This window comes from Tenrec ecaudatus, chromosome 10 (genome assembly GCF_050624435.1).
Source record: "Tenrec ecaudatus isolate mTenEca1 chromosome 10, mTenEca1.hap1, whole genome shotgun sequence".
Lineage (NCBI taxonomy): Eukaryota > Metazoa > Chordata > Mammalia > Afrosoricida > Tenrecidae > Tenrec > Tenrec ecaudatus.
In genome coordinates this window covers 92,034,408-92,057,373 of record NC_134539.1, presented here as the reverse complement: position 1 = coordinate 92,057,373, position 22,966 = coordinate 92,034,408, and the positions used below count along the sequence as shown (strand labels likewise).

The following is a 22,966-nucleotide window of genomic DNA, read 5'->3' as shown; positions in this document are numbered from 1 at the left end:
GATATGAAGATAATAATAATTTATAAATTATCAAGGGCTCATGAGGGTGGGAGGATGGGGAATGGAGGGAAAACCTGGGAGAACCTGATACCAAGGGCTCAAATAGAAAATAAATGTTTAGAAAAAGGTGATGGCAACATATGTTCAAATGTGCTTGATACAAGTTACATATGGATTATTAGAGCTGTGAGAGCCCCCCTCCCCAGAAATGAAAAATAATAGTACTGAAAAAAGTAAGCTGCTATTCACAAGAGCAACGATATTTATAAGAATAAGCTCAACACACCAGCCTGTCTGGACTCGATTGCTTAAGACAAAGCGGGTGCATAAGCTCATGTGGTGAAGAAAGCTAATGGAGCCCAGCTATCAAAAGATATAGCCTCTAGGGTCTTAAAGACTTGAAGGTAAACAAGAGGCCCTCTAGCTCAGAAGCAACAAAGGCCACATGGAAGAAGTACACCAGCCTATCCCACAGGATCGCTGAAGACAAAGCGGGTGCATAGCAAATGTGGTTGTGTAGTCAGGGTACATTAGAGAAACACATTCACAGAAAACTCATGTGTAAGAGAGCATTTTATATAAAGGTTAAGTACACATCAAGAAAACATCCCAACTCAGTGCTGCCCAAGCCCACAAGTCCAACATTAATCCCTATGTACAACACCAACCCACAAAGTCCTCCTCCATCTCACAAAGCACACAGTATGACACTGACTGGAGGAGGAAAGCCGAATCAGTGAATGTGTAAGCATCTCAGTACTGGCAGATGTTTCCACAAGGCTGCTCCAGTCCCCAGGGCTGCATTGGGGTAGGTCCATGTGGCTTCTCCTCAGGGATATCTCGAAGGAAGTGAACCTTAGGAGCTGAAGCAGGGAACTGGCTAGGGCAGTTGCAACCTGGTCTGACCATCACAAAGCAAGAGACCTGAGAATTCAAAAGGCGAGGCTCACCGAGCCATTTATATCTTCACCCTTCAATTAACCCCACATGTGTTTATCAGTCAGGTTGGCACAATAAACTAACTAACTCAGTGGTGAAGAAAGTTGATAGTGCCCGGCTATCAAAAGATATAGAGCCTGGGGTCCTATAGGCTGGAAGATAAACAAGTAGCCATCTAACTGGAGAGCTGATACCAAGGGCCCAATTAGAAAGCAAATGTTTTGAGAATGATGAGGGAAACAAATGTACAAAAAGTGCTTGACAAACAGGGTGGAGGTATGGATTGTGATAAGTTGTATGAGCCCCCAATAAAGTAATCAATAATAAATAAATACTTAAATAAAATTGGGGGATCCATTAAAAACATAGTTTAAGTCTCCATGAATAAAGTATATATTTTTGGTACATAAAAAAGAATAAGCTTAAACCAGGTAAAACATTACTAAAGGAAAAGTGACATAGATAAATATACACAGATATAAATTAACAAAGTAGCACCTAAATTGAGCGTAAAACATGTTCATGAGACCACTAAAATCCCCACAGCCATCAAGTTGACTCCAACACACGCATAGCTGGTTACGCTATGAAACAGAGAGGACCGTGTCCTAATAGGGTTCTCAGGTGGTAATCCTTACAGAAGCAGAAGACCTTTCGCCTGGAGAGTGGTTTGTTGTTTCGGATTGCTGACCACATGCAACCCAGTGCATCCTAATCCACGACTTCACCCAGGCTCCTTATGTTCATCAGAGGGGGCTTAGCTCTGTGATGATGACTCTATCATTTAAGCTAATTAATAATTGCAATGCCAGTCAAATTATAATTTTATTTAGTCTTTTTTACATAAAACTTAAAAAAATCAATAAACAATGCATGAATACTAGGTTAACAATTCAAAAAGATAGCATTTCCTATCTGATATTAAGCGATATTGAAAAGCTGTAAGTAATTGAGATAATGATAGAGAGAAAATAAAATATGCTCAGGGAAAAGAAAAGATAGTTCCAAAGTTAGTACTCTTTTATATGGTTGAAAAAGCCAAACCAACAAACAATAATTACAATTTCTGACATATCAGTTTCAACTGATGGGTAGGAACTCCATGTGTTACAAAATAAAGACCTTACGCTGTCGGGTTTTCAATACTGTAATTGTTTAGGAGATCACCGGCACCTGGTTAATAGTCAAAGGCTTAATTCTGTGTGACAGTCAGGTATTAGAATACATAATATATGTGGAAATAAATAGAACATTTTAAAGTATAAAGCAATACCCTTTGTTGCTCATTTGGAGCCCTGCTGGTGTAATGGCTGTGCACCGGGCTGCTAACCAAAAGGTCATGGGTTCAAAACCACCATCTGCTCCACCAGAGGCAGGTGAAACCTTCTAGTCTCATAAAGATCTACTGTGGGTTACAGAGGGAAGTTCTATGCTGTCCTATAGAGTCGCTAGGAGAGGGAAATGACTCAGTGGCAGTGAGCTTTGTTTGATGACTGATTGTTAATTACCTAAATTGTGCATTAAGAGGATAATTAGGAAAGTCAGACTCAGTTCCTTGATGGAAGGAAATAAGGGAGTACAATTACTCTGGAGAGGGCGCTCCAAATATGACTGCAATAGTATTTCCCTCTAAAGTAATCTGCTGAACGAAATATGCCAGAACAATAGCATTGGGGAATTAGGTGGTATGCAGATAAGCTTGTGTGTAGTGAGGATTACGTGTATGTGTACATAGACTCAATATATGTGGGCAGATATTAAAGCTAGGACCTTAATGTGCATTATTTTCTGTCTTCTCGTCTCCAATAAGAGATAGCTTTGTTGCCATAGCATCAAGCAAGCAAAGACCAGCAGTTCCTATCCTTTACGTAACTAATTGCTAACACAGTGATGTGTGGTGAGTCAAAATCTTCTGTACCTACTAAATTAATATTTCATTTCTCTTACTTTCAAACAGCAACAACAGTGATCTGAGATTCTCTAATTTTAGGCCAAGCAAAAACAACAATAACAAAATATTTTTTTAATTCTCTTGGGTGCAAATTATTCTAAATATCTTTCATAGAGAATGTTTTCAAATTCATAAGTTTTCCCTGCATTTCTTTAAGTAGATGCTTTGATCTGTGGTTGTATGCCATAGGAGGAGAGTTGTTTTCCTTCCGTTAAAATTTCTTCTGTCTAGAAAAATGTTGGCCCACAATGATGAGATACCCGAGTTCTCTGATGCCAGCGTTGTTGGAAAATTGGATCTACAAATTGGGCTCAGAAACAACCAACCAGTGAGATAGAATGACTATGTGCTAATTCGTATTCTCTACCTTCATACCCAGGTTCTACTACCCATTGCTGGAAAACTAGGTGCTTCAAAATGCTAATTTCTCAATAGAGATGCAGAGGCAGCTTGGATTTGCAGGCACATGTGAAGAGAGAAACCTGTTCCAAGCTGTTTCAGGAGCAAAAGGACAGGAGGGATGTCTCCTGTATTTGTCTGTCCTCATGAAGAAACTTTCCACTGTTTGGATTGTTTTTTAATAACCTATAAACCACGGAACGTCCCCACTCCTTTATCAAGGTGCATTAGCTCATAGAGGCCTCCCTCTTTACTGGCTATTATAAATGCTACATTTTTATGCACTCCTAGTATACGATATTTACCTGGAGTCATTTAAAACGGGTTGCTCAATCTTCACTTCATTATGCAATGTGGGTAAAGCTGTGAGTGAGGACCGACTGACTGTCTCTGCCCTCCCAATCCCCTCAGGGATTGGGCTAAATTAACAAGTGGCTACAGTACTGCATGATGGGTGCTTTGGAAAAGGAAAGGAAAAAGCCTGAAAAATTGACTAGGACCCAATCCAGTTTTGTGGATGAGGGAGAGTTACATTCTGAATTGAGAGCAGTTGTGTAACTCATAAACATACAAGGAAGATACATACATACAACCTTAATACCATCAAGAAAGTATAACTGGGAATCTGTATGTCTCTTGGTGCCAAGGTCATTGTGCAGATTCCTAGATCCAGGGAAAATTTGATAGCCAGGGGCTCCTGGCCAGTAGATATTTAAAGGAGGCAAGTACATGCCATTGGAGACGATAGACAGAAAAGGCCTCCCACCAGACTTGGAGGCCTGAATTTGTATTTATAGACTATTAAATTATGATTGATTATAATTCTGTTAACACCATCCTCATGTGGAATTTCTGTTAGACCTGAATTAGATAACTGAGACAGTGAATATTTATATATTAGTGTGTGTGTGTGTGTGTGTGTGTGTGTGTGAGAGAGAGAGAGAGGTTTATTTATGTTTATTTATGACCATGTGTCTGAGTTTGTGGCACATATGAATGTTGGAGTGTGTATGAGGTATGTATAAGTATGTGTATGTATCTGATGAGTATGTTTGGTATGCGTGTATGATTGTATATGTGTGTAGTATCTGTATATGTAATACATATGTATGTGTGTGACTATTGTGATGGTATGTGTCAGCTTGTATGCACATGTGAAGATGCATGTATTTGTATCTTTTAATTTCTATGTTTGTGAACAGGGGAATGGCTGGAGGAAAGTGAATTTGAGTGTAGCAAGCAAAGGAAAAGCATGCCCACACTCCCGAGAGAGGAAAGGCATGAGAGATCAGAAAATGTGAAGGCATTCCTGAATGACCTGATTGAGAGGCAAGAGGTAGAAGAAGCGAACCGAAGGAGGTACCCAACAAATATATGAAGCAATGCTCCTAATCATTAGTCACTAGAGGAATGCAAATCAGAACAAAAATGAGATATTATCTCATCCCAGCAAGAACAGCAAAAATTAAAAAAAATCAGAAAATAGCAAAGGCTTGCAAGGGCACGAAAGGACTGAGACCATCACATACTGCAGGCAGGAACATAAGCTGGTGCAACAACAGTGGAAAGCAGTATGGAGTTTTCTTAAAAAGTTAGAAAAAGTAATACCATCGAACCCAGCAATAGCACCACTTGTTGCATATCCTAGACAAACGAGTGCCGCAACACAGCGACTTCCATCCACGCTCATCACAGCAATAGTCACAACTGCAGAGAGGTGGAAACAACCTAAACACAAGCCAGGCACACACCATGGAATACAGCACATTAAAGGACAGCTATGAATCTGCAAAGCATCTCGTAACATGTGAAGGACCTGGAGGGTATTGGTCTGAGTGAACTTCGTTAATAACGAAAGGAAGGGTGTATAAGATCATGAGTGTAAGAAGTAAACAAGAAGTGCACACAAAATGAGATGTTCCTTGATGCTTACCAGAGGTCGGAGGGTAAGGGAAGATAAATGATTGTGTGGAACGTAGGTACGTGCTAACCTAGGTGAAGGGCATTGGACTATGGCACGGGAACAATGAAGGCCAGGGGAAGTTCCTCCAGGAGGCGTGAAAGAGTTGAACGGAACAGAGGGAAATGAGGCTAATTACATAATCCTGTAACAACTGGGACTTATGCTTAGATCCATAGCAAGCAAGCTGAATGGGAGGGGCAGAGAGAGAATGTATTCCCAATGGGGAGATGTGATTATCTTGTTGCTAAGTGCCACCACGTTGGATCTGACTCACAGACCCCATATGTGTTGCTGTGAGGCGTCACCAAGTTAGTTCCAACCCCTCGAGGCCCTGTGAAGAACAGCGTGAAGCCGGCCTGGTCCCGAGGCATCCTCACCATGGTGATGCTCGACTCCATTGGTGCAGCTACTGTGTTCGCCTGGTCCTGAGGCATCCTCACCATGGTGATGCTCGACTCCATTGGTGCAGCTACTGTGTTCGCCTGGTCCTGAGGCATCCTCACCATGGTGATGCTCGACTCCATTGGTGCAGCTACTGTGTTCGCCTGGTCCTGAGGCATCCTCACCATGGTGATGCTCGACTCCATTGGTGCAGCTACTGTGTTCGCCTGGTCCTGAGGCATCCTCACCATGGTGATGCTCGACCCCATTGGTGCAGCTACTGTGTTCATCCTTCTAGTCGAGAGGCTCACTTTTTTTTTCTTCTGTTTTACCAAGCCTGGTATCCTCTTTCCAGGGACTGGCCTTTTCTGATAGCATGTCCAAAGTAGGTGAGATGAAGTCTAGCCATCATTGCCTCTAAGGAGAACTCTAGCTACCTTTAAAAGACAGATTTGTTTGTAGTTCTGGCAGTCCATGGTACATTCAGCATACTTTTTCAGTACCATAATTCAAAGATATCAATTCTTCTTTAGTCTTCCTTATTCGATGTCCAACTTTCATACGCATATGAGGTGATACACACGCACACATTTGACAGAAGCCATTTGCATGCTTATTTTCCTATTTACCTTTGCTCAAATATATCCATGAAGATTAGTATTGGTGGAGCATACAGGAGGCAAAGTTATTAAAATTATTAAAAACTATTGAAATTCCTCAGCCACAGCAAAACACCTTTAGAGAATGACTTACTGGACTGGGATCATTACAGTCTCGGGGAAACACAGTTTAATTAGCACGATCTACAAAAACAATCTTCGACACCCTACTTTGTTGAGCAGTGATTAGGGTATTAAAAGTTTGTGAGCAGTCATACAAGGTACAAATATCAGCCTCTCCCTGCCCAGCGGAAGCAGAGTTATGAAAATCAAAGACAAATATAAAAAATTAGTTCAGTGTACTCCTGGGCTATGTGGACATCAGGGTACATCATACTGCATCCAGAAGAATTAGGTGGTACCTGGAAGAGAACTGCCAACTGCTCTGAAAGGGATCACATTAGAAGGTCCTTGAAGGGAGGCAGGTAGGGGTATGATTTATCCAAATCATAAAAAGCCCAGACTTATTGGGCAGAGACTGGCAGAATCCCCAAGCCTACAACCCTTAGTCACCATTCATGTTTAGAAATGAACTTACCCCATGGCTCAATTTTCTGCTAAGCAACATATAGGTCTATAAGGTGCATAACATTACAGAAACACACATGCTCTAGAATTATCAACCATATGATTGATTATAAAATCAATAATAAAATTTGATTGATTAAAAATCACAGCCTCTATTCAAGGGAAAATCCAGAAGGGTTATAAAAGAAGGAGAAATAGAAACAGGAAACAAAGGGATGGAAAGGATAAATGATATATAATTTTTTAGGTTATCATCATATGTGGATGAATTGTTGAATAAATTTCTTTTTTATAAGTTTTATTAGCCCTTCATCCTCATGTCACACAATCCAGTAATTCAATCATATCAAGAAGAGTTGTATAATTTCCACCAAATTTAATTCTAGAACATTTTCTTCTTCCTTGTTGTGTTAGTCTGGGTATTTTAGAGAAACAAATCCACAGAAACTCATGTATAAGAGAGAGTTTTATATAAAGGTTAAGCATTCATCAAGAAAACATCCCAACCCATTGCTTCCTAAGCCCACAAGTCTAATATTAACCCATATGTCCAACACCAATCCACAAAGTCCCCCTCCATCTCACAAAACAGATGCAATGATGCTGACTGCAGGAGGAAAGCCAAATCAGTGAATGTGTAAGCATCTCAGCACTGCCAAGGGTCTCCACATGGCTGCTCCAGCACCCAGGGCCACATCGGGGGATGTCTTACAGAAAGTGAGCCTTGCCAGCTGGACCAGGGAACTGGCTAAGACAGCTGCACCTTGGTCCGACCATCACAAACCAAGAGCCCCGAGAACTATAAAGCCTCACTGAGCCATTTATCCCTCCACCCTTCAATTAACCCCAGATGAGTTTATTGACCAGGTTGACACAATAAACTAACTACCTCACTTGTACTCATTGTTAATCATGTAATTATTTTTTTCTAACCATGGCAAAGATATACAAAACAAAACATTCTCCAGTGTCACATCTTCTACTTGTATACTTAAGTACCATTAATTATACACTTCATGCTGTACAATCATTATTTATATCCTTTTCCAAATTATTACACCACCATTGACAAATTCAATGTCCCCGAAGCAGCAACCTTTTTCCATTCATCCATGGTAACCACTGGTCAAGTTTGGGGTTTTTTATTGTTCTTTTTTAGTGGTTTTCTTGTAATCGCATTCACATATCATATACTTCCACGGTTCTATTGCTTTTTCATTGAGTTATATATACAAAATTACAATGAGTTCTACTGCTCCCTCCATCCTCCACATTCATTGTTTGCTGACCAAATCCCCTCACATTCCCCATCTCTCCCCATCACATCCCCAGTAAAGCATTGCATCTATCAGTCTCTTTACGCGTATACTCCTTTGTGCATCACAAACTGGGAAACCAAGCAGAAACAGTAAAAACACAACAAAATAAAATAGCAAGAATAAAATAATCTTAGTAGTAGTATTATAAAGATAAATAAACAAATACAAGCAAACAATAAGAAACAAATAAACAGTAAGAAAGAAACGACCACCATCAATATTTAAAAAGCCAGGAATGAAATTTTTGCTGTGGAACAAGCAAGAACTATTTGACCCTAGAACAAATTCAGGTTGGGTTAAGAGCGAGATTAACTGATCAAGTATCAACTTATACCAGGTTCGAATCACCATAATTAAGTTTGCAATAATCTCTGCCTGATAGTAAAGGTGTTGGAGTCCCTTGCCAGAGGTTTACTTTAACTAGATATTGATTGAAATTTGATCTTCTCTGTAAACCATCTTATTCACATTCAAATGTTTTAAAACATGATAGCCAAAACTAGCAGGACAGGCATGTTAAAGATCAGGTTGGCACTTAAAGACAGTTGCTGGATTGGGCATTTTCAAGCTTTTGCCCAGAGCATTCACTCCCCTTTCTTAAGTAAAAGAAATTTGATTTTTTTTCCCTTTAGTCCATGTTCCTAAGAGATGTTTCATGCTCACTCATCCCTCAGGGAAGAGAAATAATGAAGAATTCCTCCTCCAATCCTAGTCACAGTTCATATAGGAGCAAAGATACTGACTCAGAATGAAATCCAGGACTTTTGTCTTTGTGTGTGTTAATGTGCGTGTCTTGTCCTTGTTTTTCTTCTCTGTGGACAAACTTCAGGTTACATTGTAACTATTAGTTGAGAGCCAATAGCAAAGAGTATCTTCATGAAGATACATTCTGATCATGTGGTTTGAGCCTTGAATTGATTCTCCCCTGAAGACCCTGAACTTCATAGATATTAAGCTGAAATAAAGGCTTCATTGATTAATATTTGAATTATTTTCTTGTGTTACAGGCAATGTAGCACAGTGTCCTAATGGATAAATCTGGATTAAGGAAGTTTGATTTTGCCTGAAAGCAATGTGGATATACCTATAAAGTTTATGTGAACGGAAATGAGAATGAATGTTTGACTAAATAACCTTGACTTTCATTCCAAACAGGAAAGCACAGGTGCTTCAAGAGCAGGCGCTTGCCCTTGGTCTGTGGCTCTAGGATAAATATGTTTAATTGCCAGGTGAGTGCAAAGTAATTTTTTTTGTGGGAGGAGGAAAGTGATGGTAGGCCAAACCATTTGAGAATCTATGGCACAGACCATAGACTACTGACCCTGAATATTGACCTTGTCTTCATTTATATTCCATGATTTTTTCAACATATGAAACAATATTTGATATTTCTAAGTAAATCAGATCATCAGTTATTTTATCAATAACAAATTATATTTTCCTCTCATAGAATTATATTTCCTCCAGGGTTATCACTGCTCATGGAGAAAGTGTCATGAAAAAAAGCTGGTAGCAGATTCTAAAATGAAGCTCTCTTTGGCCCACTTTGTTCCATGCTAATTCCACCCTTCACCATCGATCTGTCATCTACAATAGTGTGGTAGCTTGTTACTGCTGTGACACTGGAAGCTCTGTAGAGGATAGAGAAAATAGTAGGGACCTTCTTCAGAATGGATTTATTTTGGGGGCGCTTCCAGACTAAGAAAAAGTAGTAAGAAAGAGCTAGTAATCTACTTTGTTATCTAATTGTAAGCAATCACCTACATGGGAACCCTACATCTCACAGTAGAATAGTGCCGGGTACAAGGCTGGACGATGAGCCCCAGAAGTTAGAAGACACTCAAATAGAGAGTTTTTGCATAAATGAACTTGTATTGTTCTGGGTTCTCTAGAGAACCCAAACCAGTGACTTTTTTATGTGTAGATATTAAAAATGAAACAAAACCCCCAAACCCCAAACACCTGACTGCTATCGAATCAATGCTGACTCATAGCCACACACTCTTTGTGTCCAAGACTGGAACAGTTTCCAGTAGGAGAAAGCCCAGTCTTTATCCTGTGGAGCCGCTGGTGGTTTTGAACTGCCAACCATGGGGATCACAACCCAGAGGGTAACCACTATACCACCAGGGCTCTGTGTATATGTTTAGAATGAGATTTATATCAGTATAGGACTCACACAGCTGTAGAAGTGAGTAAGACCTGTCCAGTTCAAGTCAGTAGGTCAGACATCAACTGAAGGTTTTTCCCGACGCATGTAGCTGTAGGGTTTGGTGAATAGGAAGCAGGGAGATGAACCAGGAAGACCATAGGCTGCTGAATGTTGAGCTGAATAAATCCAAGGCCCACAGTCAGTGGATAGCTCTTGGGAGTGGCAGGTAATATAACAGGAGGTTGACAAACTTGGTGATCCAAACTCTGCAGCAGACATGAGCTAGCTTTGACACACTGGCCGTCTGTACTCAGAGTAGGCTACCCTCTAAATGAAGCCACCCTCAATGTTATCAAGATGGTGATCACATTAACTGCTTGGCTGCTTCCTAGAAGATCCCATCACGGAATTCACCATGCTTTGCTGGATCATATCATGGGAGAATCCGGGCCCATCCAGGTTGACATAAAACCTGACTACCATACGACGATCAAACCAATGATAGTGAATATGATGCCTGGCAGTATTTTATGCTGTTTTACACAAGGCTGCCTAGAGTTACTGCCAACTCAAGGGCAACTAACAAGGAAAACAATTTCACACCAGCTGGGCTGTAACCCCTTCATAATATTCAAGAATGGCATAGGATTCCCAGGTGAATTCATCGAGCATGGATTGAAAGCTATCAGTCTCACAAGTTATCCGAATATCAGTACTTACACTGCCCCACGCTCTAGACAGTCAATGCCAGCATTTCACTTAATGGGTGTAGGAAGCAATCACCTACTATTCTTGGGCTTCATCCTCATCATCACTGGTCAGTGGGGGCTGTTAAGCACCATTGCGCTCTTCAGTACTAGGTTTCCCTACTAGGGGATCAAAAGGAAGTGCTACACTCCACTCCAGCCACTCCCAGGGAAGATAAGATAGGGTCACATCAGACCTCATTTCTAGACTTATGTTGAACTCAGCCTACAGTCTCAAACTCTCTCCTGTGAACTGCTGAAGTTATAGCCAACCGTGCAGTCCCTGAAGACATCTGCCCTGTCATATGTTAACATTTCCTAAACATAAGCTAATGTTTCTTCTTCCGCTTTGTCTGACAGCGCACTTCTACACGGGCTGTGACCCAGCTCAACCATTCTTTGGCCTGCTGTGCTTCGAAGGTCTCCTCAGCCTCTCCAGCAGAGGGCGGACGGTCCCCTCATAAATCCACCGCCATGGAGTAGATCCTACCTCAAAGCAACCCTACAGGACTCGAGACTGAAATCCTGTCCTGGAGTAGAAAGCCTCATCTTCTCCAGATAAGAGGGGCACGTGCTGCCAAAACCTGGGGCTCAGTTAGGGATGGAGAGGTTAGAACGCGGCCATCATCCTGCTTTGCATTTGCAAGAAAACAAAAACGTGTTTCCTGGAATGCCACCATGAGTAACAATGTGAGTGTCCACAATGGGATTTGGAAAGACAGGTTATTGCTAGGAATAGTACTGTGTGTGCTGTGCTTACATTATTGAAGTACTTTAGAAGGGAGGAAATGAAAGATCTAATCCATTATAATCTTTAAGTATAAATATTTCATATTTATAATTTGATGTAATTAAAACAGCATGCATATTCATGCTGCTATTTGATTTTCAAAATCTTAAAATATGGGGATGAAAAGTAAGGGTACTTGCAAAACAGTAAATAGAACAAATAATCTTATAATGACTCATTAAATGATCACAGTTCAGTGTCTTAAAATATTAATACTAAGCTAAATAGTAGGAGTAAATCCTGTAGAAATGAAAACTGGGTTTACATTGTGACAGATAAAAAAAGTTTAAGGCTTATAATATCAAACAAAACAACCTATTTATCAATCGGACCTTGGGATTCTTAAGCACATTATTCTTTCTGAGTGCATGGGTAGCCATACCAAAATGTTACTTTGGTTATAACTTCACAATCTATGGGGAAAACATACATGAGAAAAATTACATTAATCCATACTTTACAGTGAAGAAAATGAACACTTTCACCTCCAGTCTTCCCATTTCTGACTTTCCTGAGCTGGGACTTAAAATTTAATTGTATTCTATTCTACCTGAAATTTAATTTTATTCTAATTCTCCTAATTCTATTCTACCTGACTGGGGAGAATACACACTATGGGGTTTCATAGACTTGGCGGGAAAATTATATTATATTATATTTTAGTTCCAGTTTGGCATGATTTTGTTAAAGTCCTCTCTCCTATTATCAAAGTAAAATAGCCAACTAAAGCATATACTAAACAAATGTCATAGTAGTAGGAATTGCTTTACTATTAAATTATATTTGAAAATAAAAATATCCAAGAGCCCTTTCATATCTTAATATTTTATAGCTTTACTAAATTTTAATAACTATGTCATGTTTTTAATGTTTGACCATTATATTTAACTCTCATATTTTAATTCTACATCTTAAATTTATGCTAACCGATTAAACACTGTTGATTTTATAGGATTGGCAGGAAAAACAAAAGTAGAGATTTAACAATATACAAAATTTCATGAAAGATGTCATGAGAGAACATTGAAATAAATCACACATATATTATATAACATTTTAAAGTGGTATTTTTGTAGTTAAACTATGTTATTGAAAACTGGTGTTTCCCCTGTATAAATTTTTGATGGTATTAGATTTTTTCATGCAGTCTCTGGCATTTCAATCACTGAGGCCAAATTTTCCAAATATTGATCTTCCTCCTTTATTTCCAACCTTCACTATCTAATCACATTCCAATTATCAATGAATCTTGGTTGCATATTTGATCAATTTCATAGTCCAGAAGTTGGTAAAAACTTCCATTTATCTTTGGCATTAGTGATTTGTGCATAAATTTGATTAATAGCCATATTAATTTAGTCTTCCTGGTAGGTCTACAGATGTTATCTTATCACTGACAGCATTTTAATTTAGCGTAGTTTTATTTTTCCCTTAACAAATGTCCGATAATTCCGCTACAATTTGTCATTCCCAGCATAGTATATGCTGTGTTTATCCTATTCAAAATGGTGAATAATAGTTAATTTCTGTCCACGAATGCTTAGGATATTGATATTTAATCATTGCAGTTCATTTTGATGACTACCAGTTTCCCTGTATACTTTGTACATTCCACATACCAATTATTAATGACTGTTTGAGGTGATTTCTTCCCATTTTGAGCCTTGTTATAATAAATGAAGATCTTGAAGACTTTATATAGAAACAAATGAGTTTATATACAATGAGTTTATATAAAAACAAATGAGAATTAGAATTATCTTAACAAAAATATCATAATGTTTAGTATTAATAATCAAATTATCAAGCTATTTATTTTCATTTTTTCAGTGTGGCAACATGTTCTAAATGACATAGGTGCCAATGTGGTGTCCCAGCTTGGGTCTTCAGTGATGGTCAAAGTGGATGCTGTCAACTTCCAGAGTGTTCGTTTTAGTAGATTGCTTCTTAGATATTGTACAGTAAGTGTATTACAAACACAACAGATACAGACATATTTCATTTCAGGGTCAAATTATTTGCAGATTAGATTTAAATTCATGACCAAACTGGAATTTCACAAATGTAGCTACTCAGTAGTAAAACCTGTATCCAAGATTACAAAATGGATTTTCTGCCACAAGCCTTTCTCTTAGCTTTAAACGGTTAAAAAGCAGAACACCTATTTTACTCAAAAAAAGGAAACTCAATGTTTTACAGTAAACATGTAAAACAATATGAAATATTTTATATCCTTAAAGTAGTCCATGTAATTATTATGAATAAAAAATAGTTTGTTCTTTGTCTTTCTTTTTAATGCTTGCATTTTATGTTCAACTTCAGAGAATGACACTGGGCCTTCTGGGTAAGGGAAAGAGTCTTCTGGGTAAGGGAAAGAATGAATTCCCTGTGCCCAAGAGAGGAAGAGATTAAAAAAAAAATATTTGGTGTTAAGAAGGTTATCAATGGGAAAAGCTAATATCTCCAGGATAATTTATGTTTAAATATGGAAAATTGATGAGATGTGTACACTTTCATTTACATTCTGGGACTTAGTTAATTGCTAGAAATATTCTCTCTTTATTTCACAAAGGCATTGCTTGATGCAGAGGCTGATTATCAAGAAAAAAAATAGCAAATTACTGAAAGGTGCCCTAGAAAATAATTCTTCCTTCTTCCTCAAGTACTACAATCACATTAGTAATATGAAACATTGAGATTAATAGCACAAGAACAGTTAGACATATCTGAATTAGCCATGCCTTACCTAGTGACTGTTAGCAATTTGCATGTCATCCTCATACTTATACTAGACGAAGTCTAAGGTTCATTTCCATTGTTAAAAAGGGAGCATGTAAGAGATACAAAGTGCTGACTTTTCAATAAGTGTAGCATTTTTGAAATGCTTAGCCTGACCCATGCAACATCAGTGTCTTCATCCAAAATCTATATTACCAAAATATGGAAATAATATAAATCTTTATCAGCAAATGAATGGCTAAATAAAATGTGGTACATGCACACAACGGAGTATTACTCACACATAAAGAGTAGCAAACATGTTATTACTTGGATAACCTTTGAAAATATTATGCTAAATGAAGTTAGTGAATCTAAGTAGTCAAATAGTGTATGGTCCCACTTATATGAACTATCTACTTTAGGGAGTGTCTACAGACCAAAGTTTGTTAGTGGTTATTAGAGAAAGAAGGAAGGGGAAATTGAAGGGCATTGCTTAGAAAACTCGACTATTTGGTGATGGTGATGGAATATTGGCCAAAGAATACCAGTGATGCTGGTACAACATAATCAATGCAATCTATATCAATGCATTCCACATGTTATAAAAATTGGATTTGTAAGCTTTGTCACACACACACACACACACATCTTTACCATCATCAAAATAGATTTCAGTCAAGATCACAATACAAACAAGAAAAAGGCCCACAACAAGAAAAGAAGAAAGCTATGGGAAACCTAACTACATGAGTTTTCCCTGCTTTGGTAAGTTTTTTTGGGTTTTTTTTTTGGTTTGCTTTGAAAAGCTTTTGCCACTGCTTACATGTGTACACTAAGTGACTGTAAATCCATGGCCTATCGAAAAAATCAACATACGTATCAAAATAAGTACATTTTAACCACCGGAAACTCTAAAGCGTTTATTCTTGGTAAAGTAGAGGGTCAGTGGACAAAGAGGAAAACCCTCAACAAGATGGACTAATGGCAAAAATGACCGGTCATAGCAAAGATTGTGAGAATGACAGATGACAGGGCAGGGTGTCACTGTGTTGTGCGCAGGCTTGGGATGAATCAGAAACAATTTGACAGCAACTACAAACAGCATGTATTGACTATTTCTTCTTTTTTTCCCTAAAAAGCTAAATCAGAATTCCAATAATTTTGCTATTTTCAAAGTATTAACAATATGCACTTAGTTTACATTTACAATATAGGACTAAGTATTGTCATATACATATTATTTATAGAAAAGTGTATGTATATCTTATGGAAATGTTTTTCGAATTATATTTTATAATAGGCTATAGATACATCCTAGTAAAAATTTTTCATTATTTTGTATGCTGATGCTACCTTTTAGTTGTCTTCTGTTTGACATGAGTAGGTAATTCACAGGCAAAAAAATAGGAATTTTACCTCAATCTTTCAAATAGTTTTTCTTTTAATTTTGTCACTAAACTTTCTGGAACCTCAAATACTAACCTAAAGTTACAAGGATGATAATTGTCCTTTTAGTTATTTTAGCTTTGGAGTTTGTTATAAATTTGATTGTTGGCTGTGACTTCTCTCTCAGTGACATCCATCATCATAAGAAAGATCACATTCATCCCTATTGTTCTACACCCCCACACAATGAATAAACTGAAATTTTTATTTGCTTTATGTTAATTTTATGAAAATTTTGTCTTTTTACCATTTATTCCCCTGATAAAACATGTTAAAACTAACTTTACAGCATTGAACAATTTGTACTTGAGATTTTGTGGGAAAGTAATTTAAAATAAATATGTATGTGTAGTTATGTCTACATATATATGTATATATATGCTGATTTTTATTTGCTAAAATATTCAATAGATTTTTGCTTGCAGAGGATAAATCAAAGTCACCTATATTTAATTTTATAACTTATATATTCTTGTACAGTATTCCAGTCAAAGTTAAATCAACTCCCACAAGATAATTTGGGTGGTATTCTTTTGATTTCTGTTCTAAATAATATCTTGAAAATGTATATATCTTCATCATAAAGGTTGATAAAGTTTACTAATAAAACTTGTGACATCTCTTGCCTTTTGTTAAAAGGAAATGTGGAAGGTGGACTTACAATGTGATTCCTTTCATACACTTTGGCCTAAATTCTTTTTCCTAAATTTTCTCAAATCAATTTGAATTGTAATGATGCTGGAATTGGGATGAATGTTAATTAATCAGCAATTTGGTAACTCCAGAAATAGGAACAGGAAATTCAAACAGTAATAAGGCAATTTCATAAAAGCTACAGTAACATCTATTGTTAGTGATCATTGTATTTAAAAGATGGGGAATGACTAAATGTGCATATTCATGTTTATGACAGATAAGGGAAGCATAATAGTATAATGAGTAGCATTGTTGTGGGAATGAATTCCAAAAAAATTATAGTCATATGTCTCAAGGTCAGGAAAATGTTAAAACTTTCTAGGCAGTGTTTTATGATAAAGGGGTACACAAACTGTCACTGCCCTCAAACTGCGTCTTACCCACAGTGACCCTATAGGACAGAGATGGAGGAATCTGACAGATTTCCAAGCGTGTCCAGCTTTATATGGAAGTAGACTTTCAACTTTCATCGACTAAATGATGCCGGGTTCGGATTTTTAATGTTTCTTGCATCCCTCAGTTTATTTCTTATCTAATCTTTCTCCTTTGCAATGTGAATTTTGACTCACAGTTTTTTCAGCTTCACAAATTCTGGACACGTTCCTCCTTTTATGCTTTTTAACTCTAGTATTGGCACATTTCTTTATAATATTTTCCTCCTTGAATATTGAGTTCAAATCGTTTCTTCAGAAAATTTGCAGGTTCAAATTGGATGTATCAAGTTGGATGTAGCACAATTAATCTTTAGATAATTTTTTCATCAGTTTGTCAAATTCCAGGCATATATGTGGTTACATTCATGTATATTTTTTATTCAAATGATTTATAAACATTATAAATCTGATTTAATTGGTAGTGAGGTAGTTAGCTTATTGCACCAACCTGTCAGATAAACAAATGTGGAGTTAATTGAAGGGCGGAGGGACAAATGGCTCGGTAAACCTCGCATTTCTATTTCTTGGGTCTCTTGATTTGTAATGGTCAGGCTAGTGTGCAGTTGCCTGGGTCAGTTCCCTGCTTCAGCTGGCAAGACTCACTTCCTGCAAGACATCCCCGAGGAGAAGCCACATGGACCTACCCCTGGGTGCTGGAACAGCCCTGTGGAGCCCCCTGCTGAGATGCTTACACGTTCACTGATTGGCTTTCCTCCTGCAGTCAGTGTCATGGTGTATGTTTAGTGAGATGGAGGAGGACTTTGTGGATTGGCGCTGCACATATGGTTTAATGGGTTAATGTTGGACTTGTGGGCTTGGGCAGCACTGGGTTGGGATGTTTTCTTGATGCACACTTAACCTGTATATAAAAGTCTCTCTTATGCATGCGTGTCTGTGGATTTGTTTCTTTAATGTACCCAGACACACACAGGTAGTTATGTTATTATTTGGGGGTGCTGTCAACTTGCTTCCAACCCATAAATAACCTATGCACAAGAGAATGAAATGCTGCCTAGTCCTGAACCATACTAAATAATCCTTTCTATAATTGAGTCCATTATTACAACCACTGTGTGAATCTATCTCGTTGAGATCTCCTGCCTTTTTGCTGCCTCCCTACTGCACATTATGTCTTTTTACAGGAAGTAGTGCCTGCTGATTACATGTCAAAAGCACATGACATAATGTCTCACATCTTCACTTTTTGGGGAACATCCAGGGCATACTTCTTCTAAAACAGATTTGCGTGTTCTTCGGATAATTGTAAATGACTGAAAACGTGTGCTGGCTTATTTCCTACGATTGAATTTCCACTGAAAATATGACAGTAATGTTTCCTTTTTGTTTTGTTTTCCCATTTTCTGGGGAAAGTATGGGGAGTATGGAAAAGGTTTGAGATTGAATTTCCCCCCAAAGTACTCACAAACCAGTCTGTGTTATATAAAGACTTGGTGTCCTCGTGCTTCTGTCAATGGAAGGAGCATCCCTAAAGCAAATGTCAGGCAGTATCACACTTGCTTCTGTGTGTGCCACTGTATTAAAATCATAGTGCTTAATTTATAAATATGCCCTATGCACATTCAAAAATAGCTATTATCAAAATGCTTCCATGGGAAATAATGTGAACATCAATAAAAGGATTGGGGAGGTACTCCAGCACAAGTGGGCCACCAAGAAACATGCCATTTGAAACAACACAGTCTCCATGCTTATTTCAGCCATGTTATTGGTCCAGGAAAGGGAAATGCTTGTAAAGGGCAGAATACATTTTGGACAAAACCTGTTTAGTGGCGGGATGATGGTTAGGTTAACCAGAAGACAAGTGCACACAAGTTACAGGGCAGATGGAATTGCAGTCCTTGGAAGATGGAATTAGAGCCCAGGTAAGGAGATAATTTTAGCTTGAGAACTGATCTCTTATTTGTTTTCTAAGAAGATCTACTGGAAGATTGGAACCAATCCCAATTGCCTTTATTTATAAATAGAATATAAAATCCAATAAGAAAGAGACAAATCACCAAATAGAAAATTGAGCAGAAAATATGGATTGTACAGAAAATCAAATATGCATTACTCTTATAAAGTATTAAAAAAAAGATACTCCATGTCACCCAAAGTAGAAGAACTGACAATTAAAATAATAGTGAGAAAATTATTTTTCTTTCAAAGATAGACAAAGATAAAACCATTTGTAAAATCAAATGTAATATTGAGGAGGGTTTGGGGAAAGAAGGGTTTTGGGGAACATTTGCGGCTTAATTTGGTACCAGTCTAAGTACACTTCTGGAAATGCAGCTTATAGTTCTTTAAAACAGCACACTGGAAGCAGTGAATAGATTAAATCAAGGATACAAATGACATGTTAATTATATCACATTGTGTTTATATTCAATGAAATTCTATGGAAGAGTATACTTATATGTATAAAAATAAAATTATCTACAATATCTGTTGCTAAGTGAAAATGCAGGGGATATTACAATAAGTATGTGTGATATTATTCATATAAGTAACATAAAATCCTTTTATTTTACTCACATATAAATAAAATAACTATAAAGATGTATAAGAAACTACCAGTGCTAATTGATTTAAGGGAGAAAGACATAAATGAATTGGGGACATGGTAGAAAACATCTACTATAAAAAATCTAGCTTTTGGATATTGTGAAATTCCCAATAATTCCCACATATTAAATATTAATATAATCAAAATTGAATTAATTATTAATGTCTTAAAATGAAATAAATAATATGCTAACTGCATAACTGATCTATGAGAGTGTTGGCAAAATTACAGGCAACTAGTAAATACAATCTCAGTTTTGAAATCGGAGTAATTTCAAACACATTGAATATTTGCCACTATTCACACCTGAGAATTTTGGACAAGCTTTGTTTTTGACTTGTTGTTGTTCAAAACTTAATTAAAAAAACTTGAATGGTTGACATGATCTCTGCATGTTGGACACTTAGCGTACAATGATAACCAATCCAACATAATCATCTCTCCATCAAGAATCTACATTTCATGTTTTTAAATATTACAACCTGTTAATCCACAAAGAAACAAAATCATTATATTGACCCTTAGGCAGAAGCACTTAAACAATTAAACTTCAAAATTTTCAGATCTGAATATAAATCCTAATAAATGAAATTATTTGGGTTGGTTAATTAACTTCTCTGAACTTCAGTTTCCTCAATTGCAGAATGAGGATTTGAGGAGTTTCAAAGGGTTTGTGGGCAAATGTAATTGTCTTTTCATTATGATTTCCTTGATCTTTTTGAAGCCCTTCCTAAGGGAGTCAGTTAGATATGAAACATAACGGGGCTGGAATATTGCGTCAGCAGGTAGAAGAGCATGAAAAACTCAAGCAAGAAGTGGCCATGGAGTATAATTAAGAGTTAATGAAACTGCACGAAAAATTAGGCAGACGGAAGAGAAGCCATGAAATGCTCCCACAAAAGCACATAAGGGACTGCACGGGGAACACCAAAAGTGACAGGGAAGATCGCCGTGGTATTTGGGGGACTAGCTGGCAAAATAGAGAATTTTCATCAGAAATCACTAGACTGGGATTAGCAACACTTGAGTTATCAGCAGCAGGTGTCTTCACTGGAGGCACAAAGGAAGGCTCTGGGGAACAATCGGAGCTCCTTCAGATTTTATGGGAAGAGAAGAGAGAATTGAAGGTAACAATTCCATCTCAAGAAATTTAATCCGTGATGCAAGATCTCAAAAGGAGAAGCTACAAGCAAAATAAGGGCAACTGAGGCTCAGCACACAGAAGAACTCATACGGTCCCTGGAGGGGCCTCAGTCAGAAAGGAGAAAGCACTGCCAAAGGCAGGGGGACATAGAGAATGTGCTCTCTTGGCTGGGATTTTACCCACTCTAGAGAGGAGTTTCAGCAGAGAGAGGTGACGCGTCTTGAAGGCAGTTTGCAGGCTGAGTGCAACATGAAAACAGCTGAGCAAAGACTTAACAGAAAAACAAGAAGTGAAGAAAATGGAAGGACATAATAATGAGTACAGAGCAGATATTTTTTTTAAAATGCACCTTTTCCAGGGTTCACCAACCTAGTGTTCTGCACCACAAGGAATGAAGTGAGAAATGAGAGATGAGATCTCGGCTAATTCAGGGGCTGCATCAGCAAGCCATCATGATGGCTTCCACCAACATGGCTCAAATCAGAGATGCAGAAGGCAGACGACAAAGCATTGGAGCACCAGGAGATTGTTGGATGAGCTCGAATCACCCACACTGGAAAAATCATCAACTTTCTGAAACAGTGATGAAATTGGATTTTGGTGGACACAAGTGTCCCTTGTCTGTGTCTTCCCTTGGGTCAACAGCTACAAGAATTTTGGAAGAGGAGAACTGAGGTTTCATCATATTTTAGAGGGTCTGGAGACTGACATGGAAGAGCTAAACAGAGGGAGTCGAAAGATAGTGACACAATCACTCTGAAGTAACATCGTATAAAAGTAGACGCTTGGAAATAAAAAATGAAACACCCAAGAGTGATTATCATCTAAAGTGGAAGTTCTTTAAAACATGAAATATAAAAATTATAAAGATGTTACATACTAAAGAGCGGTAAAGAAATTTGAAAATTTTCTACCCCTCTTGGTCATTTTCTTTGCAATAGCTTATTAGAAGGACTCTTTCCAGCCATGATTTGTAAGAACAAACCTCTTGGTTAGGCTTTGTTCTCATATCAACCTTTATAATACAGTAATATTTTCTCCTGCTGATTTATATGCAAATTTCACAGTTTCTGAACTAAAATTAAAATTTTATGACACATATTTTGGGGACAAAGGAGGATAAAGAGCAAAGGAGTGGAGGAAGAGGCCTAGCACATAAAATCTTCATTTCATGGAACCTTCTTTTGTAATTTGAAACATGATCCTAAGATTAAGAGAAAATCCAGAAACTTGGATGAATGCCAGCAACATGGTCACAATACATACTTCTCAATATTTGCTTTTATAATCCACTTTTTGAGAGGCTGTTTACAATTTGTGGTCCACTTTTTAAAAATCTTTGTAAAAATTGAGAAGGTAATAGTAGAAGCAAATTAGAAATAAGGTAGTAATCATTCAAATCTTTTCATTTCATGTCAACCACACAAATGACTAGCAGAAATTTTACACAACTAAAACTACTCTATTAACTTCTCCTAAAATCCCTTTCCCCAGGCATGGAAAATTGCATTTTGTGATGCTCAGTACCACAGATCAGTATAACATAAAGTGTCACCAATTCTTGTACTTTTCTCCAAAACGCAGCATCTCTTAGGCATGGTATCCAAGTAAATAAATTTACATGCAACTGTATAGTTAATGTAAGTGAAACTTTTATAGTTTACCTGCATTTTGTGCAACATGGTTATATCTATGACAGATGCTGAGTTAGTTTCTTGTGCCAACCTGGCCTGTAGGCACATGTGCGGTTAATCGAAGGGCAAAGGGATAAATGGCTCACTAAGCCTCGCCTTTTGAGTTCTCAGGTCTCTTTCTTTGTGATGGTTGGACCAGGGTGCAGCTGCCTTAGCCAGTTCCTGCTTCAGCAGGTAAGGCTCACTTCCTGCAAGACATCCTTGAGGAGAAGCCACATGGACCTACCTGATGCAACCCTGGGTTAATGTTGGACTTGTGGGCTTGGCAGCACTGGGTTGGAATGTTTTCTTGATGTGCACTTAACCTCTATATACAACTCTCTGATACATGAGTTTCTGTGGATTTGTTTCTCTAAAGTACCCAGACACATGCAAACTCACTCTTTGTCATTGTTGTTACAACAAAATGGACTCTGGGAAGGAAGCAAGAAATGT

General features: G+C 37.7%; 1 protein-coding gene and 1 pseudogene across 4 annotated transcripts in view; one reads left to right on the top strand and one right to left on the bottom strand.

The window, feature by feature from the left end:
• The window catches only part of NRG3 (neuregulin 3), a 1,273,738-nt gene that overhangs the window by 263,384 nt on the left and 987,388 nt on the right, over positions 1–22,966 (bottom strand). The window lies entirely within an intron of this gene.
• LOC142460207 (centrosomal protein of 63 kDa pseudogene) lies at positions 20,536–21,597 on the top strand (annotated as a pseudogene).